Here is an 18,975-nt window from a genome sequence, read left to right on the forward strand (position 1 = left end):
GGCTCTCCACATCACTGGAGTCAAGCGATCCAGGCTGAAGAAGGCTGATAGCCAGAAACCGGTCCTTGGATGCTTGATTCTGGTCTAGGAAAGACATGGCTTGGTAGTTCGGGCTGGACTGTTCCCATGAGGCCAGGGTCAAGGCTGATTTGCATATAGCCATTGTCTGACCTAGGGTGGTGTGGAGTGCAAAAAAATGATGGATTTAGGCCCAGATCTTTGTACTGGGGTGAATGTAAGACATTGTTCTGCATTCTGTCCATCAACTGTGTTTTTCGCAATTTTCACCCCGAGTGGGCTGGGTATGCTCAGACGTGAGTCCCAGGCTCTCCACATCACTGGAGTCAAGCGATCCAGGCTGAAGAAGGCTGATAGCCAGAAACCGGTCCTTGGATGCTTGATTCTGGTCTAGGAAAGACATGGCTTGGTAGTTCGGGCTGGACTGTTCCCATGAGGCCAGGGTCAAGGCTGATTTGCATATAGCCATTGTCTGACTTAGGGTGGTGTGGAGTGCAAAAAAACTATGGATTCAGGCCCAGGTCTTTGTACTGGGGTGAATGTAAGACATTGTTCTGCATTCTGTCCATCAACTGTGTTTTTTGCAAATGTATAATCTGAGCAAAGGAACGCCACCCACCAACACCACCAACTCATCAGATCCACCAAAAGGACCGCCTTCAGAGACCGCCTAGATAACAAGGCACACAACATCTCTTCAGCATCATGAAGGTACTCTCCAACCCCAGCTCCAACGACATCCCACCATCACAAGACCTGTGCCACTCGCTGGCCACCTTCTTCCATTGAAAGATCGCAGACATCCAGGACAGCCTCAACACCGTCATCACCTCGGCAACATCCAACACCCCCGCTCCCACGACAACCACCCGCACCAACCGCCGGCTCGCATGGACCAACATCAATGATGATGACACCATCAAGATCATGAACACCGTCCACTCCGGATCCCCGGAAGACCCTTGTCCACACCACATCTTCAACAAAGCCAGCAGCACCATCGCACCCCACCTTCGGAAAACCATCAATATCTCCTTCGAGGCAGCGACCTTCCCAGGGAGCTGGAAGCATGCAGAGATCAACGCCCTACTAAAGAAACCCAAGGCGGACTCCAAGGACCTCAAGAACTTCCGACCCATCTCTCTGCTCTCGTTCCAGGCAAAGGTTATCAAAAAGGCCGTCAACAAACAGCTAACCAGCCCCCTCGAAGAGAACAACATCCTGGACCCATCCCAGTCCGGGTTCCGCAGCAACCATAGCACCAAAACTGCCCTCATTGCCGCCACCGACGGCATCAGGATCATGCTCGACAAATGGCGAAACCGCTGCCCTCATCCCCCTGGACCTGTCAGACGCTTTTGACACAGTCTGCCAACGCACACAAAGACCACGCCTCCAGGTCACCGGAATCCAAGGAAAGGCCCTGGACTGGACCACCTCCTTCCCCTCTGGGAGAACCCAGAGCGTCCGCCTCCTCCCTTCCGCTCCAAAACTACCAACGCTGTTCAACATCTACATGGCACCACTTTCCCACGTCACCTAACAGCTTGACCTAAACATCATCTCCTACGCTGACGACACCCAGCTGATCCTCTCGCTCACCAAGGACCCCCACAATGCCAAAACCAACCTCCATGAAGGAAAGAAGGCTGTCGCCGACTGGATGAGGGACAGCGACTGAAGCTGAACTCAGACAAGACAGAGGTCCTCGTCTTCGGCTCCACCCCCTCGGCCTGGGACGACTCCTGGTGGCCAACGGCACTAGGAACACCCACCAACCACGCATGAAACCTAGGGGTCACCCTCGACCCCACACTCTCCATGACAAAACAGGTCAATGCTGTCTCCTCCTCCTGCTTCAACACGCTCTGCATGCTTCGCAGGATCTTCAAGTGGATCCCCACTGAAACTAGAAGGACGCTCACCCAAGCCCTCGTCAGCAGTAGACTGGACTATGGCAACGCACTCTACGCAGGAGCCCCGGCCAAACTTCTGACACGACTCCAACGCATCCAGAACGCCTCCGCACGCCTGATCCTCGACATCCCCCGCCGCAGCCACATCACACCCCACCTGAAAGACTTGCACTGGCTCCCCATCAACAAGAGGATAACCTTTAAGCACCTCACCCAAACACACATAGCACTCCACAACACAGGACCAGCGTACCTAAACAGACGACTCGGCATCTAACCCCAATGGAGGTATATCTCCAGTACTAGCATATCCACTAGCACTGACATCGCATCGCAAAGCAGTTGTCCACCACAACCCCCACCCCCCCTATTTCTCCTCCCCCCCTCTTTTCCAGCAATTGGCAGGGCAGCTCATACTTTGCCTTCTTGTTCATACTTTGGTTGATATATTCTCTGCTATCTGTAACTACACTGTCCTCTTTTCTTCGCTTGACCCTAACGCCACCACTTTTTCCATTAGGATGGCCGGCTTATGTACCTTTGGCTCATAGCCCAGGTCAGATGCGGTATATTCCCTGACTGTTGTAGGTGAGTCTCGCATTGACATCCACTCACTATTATTTTGGGATGTTTTGATTGTGGTATCTGATTGTTTTAATCAAAGCAATATCTAGGTATGTGTGAAATGATTACAGGTATGGAAAACAATCTGTTTATTTCATCAAAAGTTCCACCGACGAATCTACCGAACAACAGGACAACTGGTGTAGTATCACATATCGATGTCCATTGTTTTCTATTTCACTTTTGTTGCTTCACTCTCTGCCCATTTTTGCAGTAGCTTTAAATTTATTCTGATGAAGGCCACAACTAGGCCAAAACATGTTGATCGTTTTTAGATGCAGCTGTCTTTAATGTCGGCAGCTACATTACAAGCTATTTGTTTTTAATCTTGGCACAGGGTAGTAGGATAAAGTTTGCCTTAACAAACATTTTAGGCAGTTTAACCCAACATTCACTTTAGCGCTGCACCTTGCCTTAAACACACCACGCTCACTTAGGGTTTTAGGACCATCCTCTCTTAAAAAACATCCCTGAGCTCCTCCCTCTTAGTGAGGGGGTTGTAGCCCGCATCACGACTAGTCTCTTGACGCGAGGAGGCACCCCGATTATGAAGCATGACACCTTTGGTGTGTGAGGGGAACCGTCCTTTAAAAGGGATCCCCCCAAGTATGGTAAGCACATTCCATGCACCCAGGACATTTACCAGTGGTCTCTTTTTGTGAGTATAAGTGCACCAACTTGCCAGCCCCAAACCTTCCCTTTTACTGCATGCAATGCACCCCTAAGGTATGCCCAAGATAGCCCCATGGGCAGGGTGCAGTGTACTTAAAATGACATGTCCTGGTAGTGAAATACTGCAAATTTTGTTTTTTCACTACAGCAAGGTCCATCTCTCCCTTAGGTAAGCATTGGAGCTGCCTTGTAACATCTTACAAGTGTGTCTGTAAATTGGGAGCTGAAAGAAAACTGGAGTTTGGGGCCTCTGGTTTCACAATTAAAAATACATCTTTTAGTGAAGTTTGTTTTTTATATTGCAAGTCTGAAAGTTCCACTTTTCAAAAGTTGGCATTAGGTTACATTAACCATTCTGTGTCTTTGGCTGTATCTGAATATATGTATGGGTTAGGTCTAGAGTTTGGCTGTTTTTGCATTCCCTCAAGACAGTCACACAAAGGGAGCTGAGGTGTGCCCTGCGTATCCTTATGGCCCATCACCAGGCTTATGGTTCTTCCTGAGCTAGAGTGGTGGGAGAAGTTGACACTGACACCTGAATAGGGCTGTGCCTGTCCTCACACAAATATCTCTCCATCTCCTGTGGTGTTTCTGGAGTCAGGGGTGGGAAAGGCAGGGTCGTGTGCACTACAAAGACTTCTCTTTGAAGTTTGCCTACTTCAAAGGCTGAAATGGCTATAAGTACTGGACCTCTGACACTATATACTCAAAACACTTCTACAGTGATGATATTCTGCCAGGAAGCAGAGCTGGATTACTGTCAGGAGGGACTGCCACTTTGCTATTTGCTTGGCTGTGTTGGCCTGCTGCTTGCTGCCTCTGTCCTAGAGTGAAAGGACTGGACTTTGCTTTCTAAATCCACTTCCAAGGTTCTCTAAGGGCCTGACTTGAGTTTGCCTCCTGCTAAGATGTCTCAGGGCCATCAAAGACTTCACCTACAACCTCTGGGCCCCTCTGCTGAGGGGTACTACTTGCCAGGTGGTGCCAATCCCAGTTCCTGGACCCTTGGAAGTGGATGTCGACTGCAACCAAATAGCCCCAGTTGGAGTTATTTTTGATGCCTAAGAGCTATACTTGGTTTAATCTTTAAAAAGGGATATCTTGATTTGTGTATGTTGGATTTTTGTGATTTTGATCTTGTTTTATCTAGATTAATATTGGCTATTTTTCTATACTGGTGTGAAGTCCTCTTGTAGCACTTTTACTATTTTGTGTGTACAAATACTTTACTCATTGTCTCTGGGGTAAGCCTGACTGCTCTGTGCCAAACTACAAAGGAGGTGAGCATGGGTTGCCTTAGGTGTGTAACCAACCTACTTACCCTTACTAGAGTGGTGGGTTCTGCCTGGCTTAGGTGCATTCTCTAGCCAACCAGAAACCCCATTTCTAACACCCTCTAAATCTTTCTCCTAATAACCTTGAGCACTTAGTTCAATAATCCTGCATTGGCAAGCCACTCAGTTCAGTTCAGTTCAGGAATCTTTATTCGAATTCCATGAATCCATAAAAGCACATACAAAAAATGGAAAATTACATAATACAAACATGCAAATTTAAATCAGACAAAACAACATTTCCAATTAATAAATAGAGAATAGTCAAGGATTGTCCATCATTTTTCGTGCACAGGCCGAAGTCCTCAAGAAAGTGCTGGTGCGACAAATTATTTCCTCATTGTTCAGGGAGAGCAGTAATTGATAGAATTCCCCCATAGTAATTGGTCGGTATTTTTTAAAAAGAGGGATTAAAAGCCATTTTGTATATTTTAGACAGTATTTACAAATAAAAAAGAAGTGCAAATCAGTTTGTGTGCTCACTCCGTCACAGGGGCATTTTATATTATCACCCGTTGAGAGATAGCCTAGGGGAAAATTCAACAAGAATCTTACAGTACCAGACCTCAATCGAAACAATAAACTTCGTTCCCAGTTTGTCATTGGCAACGTGAGGTATAACGGCAAAATGTGACTGAATGTTTCCGTGCCCATATAGATGAGGACCGTAGTTTTCTTGGATTCTTCCCTGACCCTATCCGTATTATAAAGTGCGTATGGTGCTTTATTCAGGTCATTCTTGTGTACAGATCTAGATGTACCCGGGTCCAGAAAAATATCACCTTTGTCGATACTGCACAAACTTTGGTAGACCCCCGAAAGCCATGGAATCTCCATCCCTCTTTCACATCTAAGGCAATCTTTTATAATTTCTTGGGTCAGGGTAGCAGAATCATTCCTCCAAACTGAGTGCCAAAATAACGCGGGCCCAGCCGTAATAAAATCACAGATAAAAGGCAACCGTAGTTCCTTATGGGAAATTTATTGGGAGGTAGAGATCGGTGCTCCCAGCAGTGCGGAACATCCTTTACAACGCGGATGTTACACCGCAGTTCCCTTACGATGCAACTTTTATAACGCAAGTTGTAACAACGAATTGCGCTGGGGGGCACTCCAGGATAGTAAATAGTTTAATTTACTATCCAACTCCTTCCCTACTATCCACGGGGACTGGAGTTGGAATAGTAAATTAAACTATTCACTATCCAGCCCCCAACAACGCAAGTCGTGGTAACGACTTATGTTGTAAAACATGCGTCGTAAATGACTGCGATGTAAAACATCGCGTTGTAACGACATACATCCCCCAGCAGCTTTCTACAAAACCGATTGTCCTCCAGCTGGATTCACCTAGTCTCTGCCAAGCCCCCTATTTCTGCCCCATAAGTAGCAACAGGAACACATTGCAGTTTAAAAATCCTTAAAATAGCATCAGTGGCACCTATTTTCCTTGGTCGCGGGAGGCTTAAGATGGAGTTAATGACCTTTGAGAATTTGCTCCTGGAGTGGGCCACATGCCCAGTCCACTAGCCATTCGCAGCAAAGATCATCCCCAAGTACGGAAAATTGTTGGTGGAGGTAAGTCTGTTACTCCCTACGTGTATAGAAATAAGTTGGCGTTTCCCGGGGCCGCATGACAAAACAAATGATTTTTTGTAATTTACGCAAAGGTCCAACCCATCCATATAATCCACAAAACTTTGGACCAGTGAACGCAAGGCATTGGGGGTGCAGCCCATTAGGACCGCATCATCTGCGTAGAGGAGTACAGGCAGCGGTTTGCCATTAATTATAGGAACATCTGGGCTTGCATTCTTCAAATGGTTGCTCAGTCCATTAATATAAATAATGAAGAGCTGACTCCTCTTCCTATCTTAATAAAATTGTAAAAAAAATGTAAATTAATAATTGTATAGCGCACTACTCACCCGTAAGGGTCTCAAGGCGCTTGTACGAATACTGCTGTGGAACCCATCCTGGCTTTCCCTGTGAGGCGTCCACTCCTGGGCACCCCCAAGGTGGAGGCCAGGTGTGAGAAGTTGGCCTGATATATGATGTCTCCAATTCTGGGGGCACCTTGTATCAGTCCAAACAATCCCTTATGGTGATGGTTGTAAGTCAACCTTATAGACAAGCTATCCTAAGGGTAGCATGGACTAAGCAGCCTTAAAGGCTTAACTCAAGAGGTCATGTTAAGCGAGCTGTTTTACCAATCACAATCCTGTAATATCAAATGAAAGGACACCACACAAGTTATATATTATAAAAATATATGTATTTATTACTAGAATAATCCTCTGTACTCTTTATGAGTGCAGAGGCACAAGCGTTTAAACAAAAGCACAGGTAAACATATAAAAGTTGCACAATTATGGATGAGGCCAGGGGCCACGCAAACCATATATTAAAAAAGTGGTATAAGTGATACCAATCGAACAGTGGTTAGGCCTAGGGCCTAGGGAATCGCTGGGAGCAGTCGGGACTAGCAATGCTGAAGTCGGGAAAAGCCCGCGGGATTCGGGTGCAGCGCTTAAAGCACAAGCATGCACCAATGCAAAGTAAATGGTGCGTAAAAGTTATAAAGTTACTGTTAAAGAAGACTTCCGCTCAACCTAGAAGGACGAAACTTTAGACACATACACTAGAGGTGTTTACCAGTGTAGGAACACCGGCGTTGTTGAGTTACCTCACCCACAGGAAGCGGGTGCACAGGTGCGAAGTAGTGTCGGGTTTTGTCACGCAGGTTGCTGGTGCTTGGAGCTGAAGATGCTGCAGGCGTCGAGACGAGAAGTGTCCGGTGTGATCCAAGGGTGGATCGAAGTTAAAGATGATCTGAAAGCAGAGGGGACAGAGTCTGGGTCACTCAGCAGTGACCAGGGTGGAACCAGGAAGGAACCAGGCAATGTCGGGCGCAATCAGGTCATTGACGAGTAGCTTCTCTCCGCTGCCACGTGGACTCTGGGGCACCGAGGATGTCCAGGAGTGGATCACGAGTTGTCCCACGCAGGCTCTCGCTGTCGGCGGTGTCGGCTTCTGGATTGGAGCAAACAACCCTTGGCAAGCCCAACCCACGCAGGATTCAAAGATGGCTTATCACTCGGACCAGGAGGGTCAGAGCGGTGCTCCTTTTCAGGGGAGCGAGTGCAAGTCTGGAGCAACCAGACTCACGAGTCAGTTTTCAAGGTTCGGCGGCACAGGGGCCACAAGCCAATGGGCAAGTGACCGGGCCAACGCGTTGAGCCAAAAGATGCCGAAGGGCCCCACGCAGCACTCGATGAGTGTAGAGGGGTGAGCTTCGGTGCAAGAGAGGCTCAGGGCTGGGGCTTCTCAAACCCCAATGCACAGCTTCGAGGGTCATTCATGGGCTGCACAGTCAGCATCTCGTGGTCTTTCCAAGATGGCGGGCCCCACGCTTCAGGTCGCCTCCACGGGTCTCATCTCTGCAGGGATTGTGGATCGGGCTGTTAGAAGGCAGGCATGCTGGGTCTTGTCAAACTCTGTTGCTCGAGTTATGGCGGGAACTGCAACAAAGCAAACATCGAGGTGCTGGATGGTGCCTGTTTGCACAGGGTGGTCACTCCTTGACCACAAGGGAGATTCTTCAGTCTTCTACATCGAGTAGGATGTCGAAGGGTCCAGAGTTTCATTTCATAAATTTCAGTCAGGATAATCTGAGTGCGTTGGCACTGCTCCCACTCTTATACCAATCTAGTGGGCTGGATCACCTGTAAGGTCCCTCCTATGGGTGGGACCCAGGAAGGGGGTGGTTACACCCCTTTCCCTTTGTCCAGGGTCGCGCTGGGACTGGGTCTGGAGTGCCCCAGAACCGGTTGACCGGATTATGCAAGGGGAAGCCTTGTGCGCCCCAGGCACTGTCTGATTTCTTTCAGCCCTCCCTGCCCCAATACACTATCTCCTGTCTGGGGTGGTGTAGCACCTCCCCGCGACAGGAAACCCTTTGTCCAGGCCTCCTCTGCCGAGGTTCGGTCCGCAGCAGGAGGTCAGACTTGTGTCGGTGGCAGCAGCATCCATTTTGTGATGCTGAGGCTCTGGTTAGGATTAACCGCGTTTTAGTAAAGTAACATGTCTTCTCCCTCTAGAAGGGTGGAATGCTATCCCCGTCCACAGGACTGTCGAGGGGATAGTATTCCAAATCGTATGACACCTTACACGACATGTTTTGATAAAGCCAAACCAAAGTTAGCACATAACCGCGATGGATTATAATGCACTTAAGAGTATATGGTATGGCATTATCCCGGAACAGCTTAGGGAGTTGTTCCCGACAGCTGCAGACAGGCTCAGCTCATGCTCGAGCACCATCTCACGTTAAACCACGCACTCTGCCTCCAGGATTGATAAGGCCTGCCATAAGAGTGACTTATAGGTTTATATGTGTCCAGATATAGGTTTAGATATAGGTATACTATATCTAAGCAAGAGGTGATTACACCAACTTGCCCCAGCTGAGTGATCAGCCAGTTGTGCCAATTTAAGAACCAGCCAGGGGTGGCAAAAGCTATGCTGCAGCCCCTGGTAGGCCTTGGATGCACCTATGCCCTTGGCACCTATAGTGCCCAATATAGGGGCTGACAAGGTGTCCAGTACCAATTTGGTTATGCACCTAAGGTGCATGGAGTCCATTTTAAGGGGAGAGCAGATAGCCTGGGGCCCTGATTAGCAGGGAACCAGGCCAACTAAGTCGAAAACCAGCTAAACACAAGGCAAAAAAATCTGGGGTAACCATAGTCAGGTGTCCACCTTCCTACACAACCCCCCCCCCCCCAAACGAAAGGAGATAAGGCTATCCTTGACCAGGTAAGCCTATATTGCCTGAGTGGCCATATAAGGAAGTACGTGCACTTGCATGGTTACCCTCTGTCTCATGGTCCACTAAGCAATCCCTCACCATTGGGGTATTAGGGGGTCTCCACCATAGGGAATCACTACCTTGGGTGTGTTTTTGCAAAGTAAAAGGCTGGTGTTGATATGGAGTACTGAAGTGAGGCTCCACTAATTTAGGGCTCAGCTTCTTCCAATTATCTTCCACCATGTGTGCCTTTCTTTCTTCAACTGAGTTGCACTGTGCTCTCAGGGTCAACCTCTGGCTGCCTAAACCTGGAGGCTGGGTCCCTTTTGTTGGCTTACTGGAGGGACAGTTCAGGTTTGGGCCCTTTGGGTCCCAGGTTTGGCTGTGCCCAACAGAATCCATCTGTGGGAGGTCCCTAACTACTTTTAAGAGGGATCACCTTACTAGGGCTACTAGTTTCGGTGCCCCTAATCTGTTGATGGGGGTGCTTTATTTGACAGGGGGCCCTTTGGGGCTCACTGTCCTTCTTGTCATCTGCAGCCCTGGGCTGACTAAGGCAAGGCAGAGAGGGGCAGGTTATCTGCTCCAGACTGGGTCCCACCTGAGAAGGGTCCACTGCCATCAGAGGCTCTGTCAGGCCAGGCCTAACAACCTCTGGGACAGTTCCTTCATCAGGGGTAAGATCAGTTCCCTGAGGAGGCTGATCCTGTCCTAATGTCTGGTGAGGGGGAGATTTCTCTTCCCCCTCAATGCTCTCTGTTTGTGTGGAGTGATCCACCATTTCAGGCTTCACAACACAGGTATCAGTTTGAGCTCACCTAATGATTGCTGTCCTCCCTCTGTCTTTCGTGACATCTGCCTGTCCTTACCGGACTGCATCTTGCCTTTATTAAATGCCTCATTGGAGGCAGGAGTAGTACCTAATTCCTTCAAGGAGGCTGTCCTCGTGCCTTTACTGAAGAAGCCTGGAGCTGACCCGGACGACCTTGCCAACTATCGGCCTATCTCTCTCTTGCCCTACCTATCCAAACTCCTGGAGGCACATGTTACTAGTTGCCTATCTGAATTCATCGAGTGTTCCAACTTTCTCGAACCTAATCAGGCTGGGTTCAGACCAGCCCATTCCACCGAGGCTGTGATCCTGGCAGTTATGGATACGCTTAGGACTAATGCCGATAAAGGGACATCACAGGCGCTTGTCTTATTGGATCTGTCGGCTGCGTTTGACACGGTGGACCACAACATCCTCATCCACCGTGCCGAGCAAGCCGGCATCCGAGGCCTGGCTTCTGCCTGGCTCAAATCTTTCCTGTCGGGCAGAATGCAGGCGGTCCGGCTTGGCCCCTTCACAGCCGCACAGGTCCCATCCATCTGCGGAGTGCCTCAGGGATCGTCCCTGTCCCCTCTGCTTTTTAATCTTTATCTTCAGCCGCTTATTTTCTCCTTGAAGAGGTGGAACATCACCGTATTCAACTATGCAGACGATCTGCAAATCATTTTTCCGCTTAACACCCCCAATGCAGCCCTCGATTGTCAAGCAGTGATGCTACACATCCAACATTGGATGAATTCCCACCAGCTGAAATTGAACCCGGGGAAGACCGAGTTGATCCTTCCAGGAAATAGTCTCACTCACTGGGGCCCACAGTTCTGGCCAACTGAGCTTGGCTCCCCGCCCATCCCGGCTAAGTCAGCAAAGAGCCTCGGGGTCATAATTGACTCGGAGCTCTCTCTTAAGCCTCAGGTTGGTGCGGTTGTGTCCTCATGTATGTTCCAGCTCAGAAAAATCAGGAAAGTTTCCCATCTCCTGACACCAGAGGCCCTGATACAAGTCCTGATCGCCCTGGTGCTCTCCCGCCTGGATTTTTCAAACTCCCTGTACTACGGCCTACCTAAATTCCTCCTTAATAGGCTCCAGATTGTACTGAACCAAGCGGCAAGGATGGCCTATAAAACCCCGAAGTGGCAATCCGCGAGACCACTTCTTCACAGACTCCACTGGCTGCCGGTGGAGCAGAGGACTGCATTTAAGATCGGCTGTCTGACCTTCAAAGCTGTGTTCGGGACCTCCCCTGCCTTCCTCAAATCACTGGTCATCCCTTACCGTCCGGTACGCAATCTTCGTTCCTCCCATCGCCTCTTGCTAGCTGTCCCTGCTACCAAACTAAAAAAAAACGGCGGTCGTAGATTTGCCTACCTTGCCCCCACCTTCTGGAACCAGTTACCTCTCCCTCTTAAATCTGCCAATTCCCTTCTGGCTTTTAGAAAACTCCTAAAAACTCACCTCTTCACACAGACTGGCTAGACCCCCGTATCTCCATCTCATTGGCACTCAGCCAGCGCCAGGAAACCTCTCGGTGTCAGTGCGCTATACAAGAATCCCCTAAGATAAGATAAGATAAGTTTGGGCTGTGGCCATCACAGCCCCACCAACCTTTTCAGGAGGAGACTCATTTTGGGTATGGGCTGTTATCATGACAGCCCTGCTAATATTTTCAGGAAGGGAGTTAGCTAAAGATGGGGCTGAGAGTGGCTCAGCCCTACCAACCTTTTCAGGAAGGACATCTTGGATTGGGGCTGTAGCCATCACAGCCCCACTAACCTTTCCAGTGACATTTACCATTTTAGAATGGATTTCCTGTTCAACCTCAGCCCAGGCTGAGATTTCCAAATCATTTCCTAGTAGACAGTCTACAGGCAAGTTGGGTGACACTGCCACTCTCTTTGGGCCAATGACACCTCCCCAGCCAAGACTAACTACTGCCATGGGATGATTGGTTTTTATGCCATCAATGTTTGTCACCTGGTATGTGGCACCAGGTAAAAGTTGCCTTGAGGGGACTAGACATTCAGCCACCATGGTGATGCTAGCCCCTGTGTCTCTAAAGGCCTCAACTTTCAAACCATTGATGAGGGGCTCCTGTCTGTACTTGCTCAAAGTATTTGGGCAAGCAGTGAAATCGGCAAACCCCATGCCATTCTCATAGACAAGAGTATCTGTGGTAGGGGACCTGGATAGGCCAGAGTCCACCTGAGCTCCAAAAGTAAACCCACCTAAATTTCGGGGGTTGCTCCCACCACCTGGGGGACCACTGCTGACAGTGATGGAGCTTTAACTGGAGGTATATTTTCCTTATTACTATTCTTTGGACAACAGCTGTCTGGTAGTGGCATCTAAGCTTCGGTCAGCAGCAGGAGGTCAGACTTGTGTCGGTGGCAGCAGCATCCATTTTGTGATGCTGAGGCTCTGGTTAGGATTAACCGCGTTTTAGTAAAGTAACATGTCTTCTCCCTCTAGAAGGGTGGAATGCTATCCCCGTCGACAGGACTGTCGAGGGGATAGTATTCCAAATCGTATGACACCTTACAGGACATGTTTTGATAAAGCCAAACCAAAGTTAGCACATAACCGCAATGGATTATAATGCACTTAAGAGTATATGGTATGGCATTATCCCGGAACAGCTTAGGGAGTTGTTCCCGACAGCTGCAGACAGGCTCAGCTCATGCTCGAGCACCATCTCACGTTAAACCACGCACTCTTCCTCCAGGATTGATAAGGCCTGCCATAAGAGTGACTTATAGGTTTATATGTGTCCAGATATAGGTTTAGATATAGGTATACTATATCTAAGCAAGAGGTGATTACACCAACTTGCCCCAGCTGAGTGATCAGCCAGTTGTGTCAATTTAAGAACCAGCCAGGGGTGGCAAAAGCTATGCTGCAGCCCCTGGTAGGCCTTGGATGCACCTATGCCCTTGGCACCTATAGTGCCCTATATAGGGGCTGACAAGGTGTCCAGTACCAATTTGGTTATGCACCTAAGGTGCATGGAGTCCATTTTAAGGGGAGAGCAGATAGCCTGGGGCCCTGATTAGCAGGGAACCAGGCCAACTAAGTCGAAAACCAGCTAAACACAAGGCAAAAAAGTCTGGGGTAACCATAGTCAAGTGTCCACCTTCCTACACCAGGCATCCTTAGTGTTGTGTAGATTAAGCAAGCTATTGCCCAGAGTTACAGAGTGGGAGTCCATGATTGGAATAGGCACCGAGGCGAGAATTATCAGGTTCGTGGAATTTTGAGCCCAAGACCGACCGAGGCGGGGAATTGAACCCTGGTCCCGGGCTAGACCTCTGCATCAGGGTCTGCCGCTTTACCCATTGAGCCACACTTCTCCAGCACCTGATAACTCCCCACCCTGTCCTATCCGTACCTGTGCCTTGAGGTCAGTGTGCAGAAATGCTAAAAAATGGACTAAAGATTCGTCCAAGCCATAATTTATTAAAATAGACCAAAGTTTGGACCTATTTACCAAATCAAATGCCGATGATAGGCCCATAAATGCTAAATAAATGGGGGTGGAAAGGGTGGTATTGTATTTGTTAATAACCAGATTTAAATTCAGGCACTGTTCTACTGTACCAACTCTACTTCTAAAACCCAATTGACAGGGAGATAAAATACCACTTTCCTCTGACCATGCCAGGATCCTGTTACAAATAATACGGCCCAGAATCTTTAAGGAATTGTCCAACAGGGAGATCGGTCTGTAGTTGGCCGGTTCTGGCAAGTCACTCCTTTCTAAGGACAGTGAATCCTCCCCGAATTGACCTGGATAAATGTCAACCATCGGTTTACGATGAAGGTACAGGAATGGCAGGTACTCGATTGTATTACTGGGCTAGTCAGACTTTGGTCATCAATTATTGGATATGGTGTTTAGGATGACCCAGCATATGAAGTTGAACTATCCCTATTAGGCCTCAATAATATCATGAACACACTCTACGGCACCCCTGTACCCTGGCTCCATCCAGAGACCACCAGAGTGGTCCTACTGAGCTGCTGCTCTGTACTGCATTCAATCGACTGGGATAAAACACTGGCAGAACAAACCCCATTATGGCATGGGAAATGGCTGAGACACACTGCTCAATTAAAAGGATTCAGCACCAATCGCCAATGCCGGGTTGTGGAAATCCGCCCATAACCTTACAGGAATTCACCCCTCCTCCATAGTGTGGCACCAGCGTGGCACATTGCCATCCTGCGCATTGCCAGAGCACCTTTCTACTGGGCAACCTAGATGTGTGAGGAATGTTGCAGATCAACCACCTTCTTGGCAAGAACAACCCTAAACCATTCCTAAGACTCAGAGAGTTTAATCTTACCCATGCAGATTACTGGAAACAATGCCAACTATCCGACTGCCTTCGTCCGTGTTAGGCCCACCTCCAATGGAGCTCCCATCTTCCCCTATCCGGCAATACCTCTGCCTCTGGGACAGATGCAACTGCTTGGTCATAGAGACTGTATGGAGTGCTCATAGGGGAAGACCATTGGAAACCTATCCTGAACCTAACACGCGCTAAGTGGCATGCCCCCATAGGCAGGGATACACCCTGAGAGGTTTGGTAGAACAGCTCCGCTCCCATGATAGGGTCCTTCAGGAGCCCCAGCTCAATTTCTTGTATTTCACTTAGCATCCAAGATGATCCGGAGGGTGCATGGAGAGCGTACCTTGGTAGGTGTTACTTTGATCATTGCAAAAAGAGATACCACCCATAGATGGAAATACACAGACCCTCCTTCATTGTCAGAATGGCATAAGCAACCCATTCATAAGGCCTATCATATCCTCTGAAATAACATTTGGGGAAGGTGGTGGAATTATCATGGGCTGGTTAACATGTATAGAAATATCTGGTGGCGTAATAACGTTGGAATGCATGAAACTGTGGGGCATATTTACAAGTCCCTATCACCACAGGAACTTCACTTTAAAAGACGTTCCTGTGGCGATAGGGGCTTCGCCTTTTTTACAAAGCTACGTTAAGCAATTTAATGTGGCTTTACGCCCCCTTGTTAATAAGTCACCCTTTCACACTATACTTAGCGTAAAAGGGGTGGGTATGGGTGTTGTGGTGGGCGTTCTGCCGCAACACCCATTGATTTTGACGTTGAACCCTATTTTCAAAGGTGGCGTAAATATGGGGCAGCACTACAATTAACACCATTGAAAACCTGGTTATAACATGGTGAAACGAGGGGAAGCATTGTTTTTCTCCTAGTTTTTGTTGTTTCTATGTGTGCTGCATTCTGCAGCACACATAGAAACAGCAAAACGCCATGAAGGATTGTTCATTTGCGGGATGGTGTTCCTTTCTGCACATAAACCATCATTAAAAAAATGTAAATTTGCAAATTATATGTGTGCCGGACAATGCAGCAGACATAGGAGTTTCAAATCGCCATTCTGGATTGTTTATGTGCAGGAAGGGACACCTTCCTGTACATAAACAATGCTTCCCGCAAAGGTGGCATCTTTGCACTCTGGTGCAAGGGTGCCTGCATTGGCGTAAGGCAGCTAAATATAGCGCCAGCACAGGGAGAAACACAGAAGTGAGCCGTATTATTGTTAATACGGCACAGCCCTATGTTTTTAAAGTGACGTTAGCTTATTTGGAGCTAACCCGTCTCTGCCACTTTTTATGTAAATATGCCTCCTTGTATGGCATGGTCACTGAATGATCTTTTATCTGTTGTTCACTTTCTAGCATTAAAAGCAATAAAGTTGATTTATCAAAAATAATACTTACACCAATACAAAGTAGATGCAAGCAAAGGGGCAGGCAGTATATTTAGTGATATTGCTATGCATATTTTGAGTTTTACACCAAATCACTTTCTTACATGACTTACCCTTGTGCACATGCCAGCACATTAGAATGTGCATGGGAGGGTGTACCACAAGTAACAAGCATTGGCATAGCCAATAAGTCTCGCTTTTGGGACCTTTCTAGTATTTACTTATGCAGCACAATATCCTTGGTGCAGCAACATCAACTGTTGCATGGCTAAACACTTATAAGGTCCCAAAGGCGAGACCTCTTGGCTATGCCAATGCTTGTTTCACTAGCTTCACTGGGGCTGTTTGCAGAACTGAGAGTCCTTTGTAAACCATGTTACCTCTCTATATGTCCATGCCATACTGGTTAGACTAAAGGTACCCCACAAATAACAGCTTAACACTGTTGTAATTAATATGAAAACTGCTTTGTTACTATGCTACTGAACAGTAAGATCGTGAGTTAAACCCCCCAACCCCCGCAGTGAAATGAAAGTGAATTAAGGGTTAAACACACACACACATTGCCCTGTTATATTTGATGGACGTTGTTTCCTCTAATTTCAAAGGAGATTATGGCTTGTCCCGCAGTTTACAGAATTGGAATCAAGATCCTTCTTCGCTTTTTTTATTTTATTGTTTCGCTGCAAAACAAAGCTGCTCTGGTGAGTGATGTGCACTGCCATATCCAGGCTCAAAATATGTCTGTGTGCCAGCGTCTGTATGTATGCCAATGTGTTTGTGGTTTGTATGCTTGCTTGCTGAGAGGGTCGATATGAAAGTAATTGTGTACACGTTTGTGCTTTCGCATATGTTTGTATATGTGTGCGTACCTCTGTGCAAGATTGTGTGTGACTTGTACAGTTATAAGAGAGAGAGTCTGCATGTGTTGAGACGTAGGTTATCGTGGAATATTGCTGGTTTATTATCGAAGACCTCTTCCTCTGACTGGTCTACTTTCATCGATTCCTATGACATCATTGCCCTGCAGGAGACCTCGTCCTTGAGTACCATCTTTCGACCAGGTTATTTGACCTTTGAAAAACCTGCTATTGCAAACCCTAAGGAATGTCCCTCAGGAGGTCTATTGGTTTGGATAAGACAGCGGGTGGGTCTTCAGATAGAAGAACTTGGAATTGACAACCCAGACATCGAGGATCTCAAAATACATTTTGACCATGACCCTGGTTTTATATTGATTAACGTCTATGTCAGAGGTATGCCCAGTGGGAAAGCCTCACCAACTATCACTAGCTTAGAGCACTTTACCAAGTCAATGGAAGGATCAAGTAACTGGGTCATTGTGGGGGACTTCAACTGTACTTTTTAGCCGCTCGGCCTAGAGGATGCAAGTCTTACTAGCGAAGAGGATGCGAGCTGAGGTGTTGCGTCCTTAACGCTTCCTCCAATTAATAAATGGACGGAGGCAGTCCTCCACTTAAAAAGTTTGACACTGGAGGGTGGGCTCCGGGCACTCACTGGGAGAACTAAATCTGTCGGTAATGGTAAACCCACTTTTAATAACGGGAGAAGAAGTAGCAGGATCGACTAGATTCCTATTAATTTAGAATTGTGGTCAAGACTAAAGGATATGGAGGTTTTAAAAAGACCAGCGAGTGATCATGACTCTTTGTCATTAGCACTAGAGGTAAAGGGTCGCCCAATGGTGAGCTTGGGTTCGGAAATCGCCATGGCAGATGTTGTCATGACCCTTGATTGTCGAAGAGTAAAATGGGCACGGGTATCTGAGGATGAGGGCGCCATGGTACAGATAAGGTCTACTCTTGAAGAATCTCTTGTAGCCCTATCCAATCTTAACTCCAGTGAGGTTAGCCATACTACTCATATAGAGACCATGAGTCCCTGTTTACTAAGCTGAAAGGCTATTTTACAAAAACTACAAAAATGTCTATGGTCCCTCCCACTTACAATGCTGCGAAATGGTATGACAAGGCATGTAGGCAAGCTTTTAGACAACTGTCCCAAGCTATAAGGGTGGGCTCTGCGCAGGAGATAAGGAAACTCAGGGCAGACTACAAGGACACCCAACATAGGGCAAAGAAAGCCTTGGTGAAAATAGATGGAGGGACCTCCTAGATGCAATCAATGAAAAAAACTGGTGTCGGTTCAGGAACATAAAAAAATGGGGTAATAGCAGTGCTGGCAGGGCTCCAGTTAATAATGTTCCCCCAGAAGCTTGGGTCGCATATTATCAGGCCCAATTTTCATCATCCGAAGTAGGCATTGGATACCTGCCCTGTGTAAATACGGACTCTGTCCTATCTTTTTTATCAGTGGAAATGGAGAGAGCCATTGATGGAGTGGCTGCAGGGAGGGCACCTGATCCGGATTGTATCCCGGTGGACATATATAAATCAGACTGGGGAAATTGGGTAAAATACATTCATATCCTTGCTAATGGTTTGACCAGAGGTGCCCCTATTCCGGACTCCTGGTGTGGGGCTTTAAAATCCCCATATACAAAAACGGGGATCGCGCTTGTCCCTCCAATTACAGGCCCATAAGCCTTATAGACACTCTTCAAAAAATTGTGGCGAGATTAGTGCTAAGTAGGGTAAATAGGTGGATAGATGAGAATGAAATACTAACCACTTACCAAGCAGGTTTTCGTTCCCATGTTAGCACTATCGATCAAGTTTTTAGATTTATGTTGATATACTGGAATACAGAGGTCTTAGCAGGGGGGACACTCTATGCAGCATTCGTAGACCTCAAATCTGCATTTGACTTAGTCCCCTGACACAAGATGTGGGATACCCCTCAGGGAGGCAGGGATGCCTGCTGAGATCTTATCTTTTATTGTAAAACTCAATGAAACAACATATGCCCAAGTCCGTTGGGGTCAGCAGGGTTAGTTAACAGATCGCTTTCCTGTGAGCAAGGGAGTAAGGCAGGGGTGTGTCCTGCCCCCTACCCTTTTCTCATGGTTCATAAATAATCGTATCTCATAT

The sequence above is a fragment of the Lissotriton vulgaris genome, chromosome 1_1 (assembly GCF_964263255.1).
Source record: "Lissotriton vulgaris chromosome 1_1, aLisVul1.2, whole genome shotgun sequence".
Lineage (NCBI taxonomy): Eukaryota > Metazoa > Chordata > Amphibia > Caudata > Salamandridae > Lissotriton > Lissotriton vulgaris.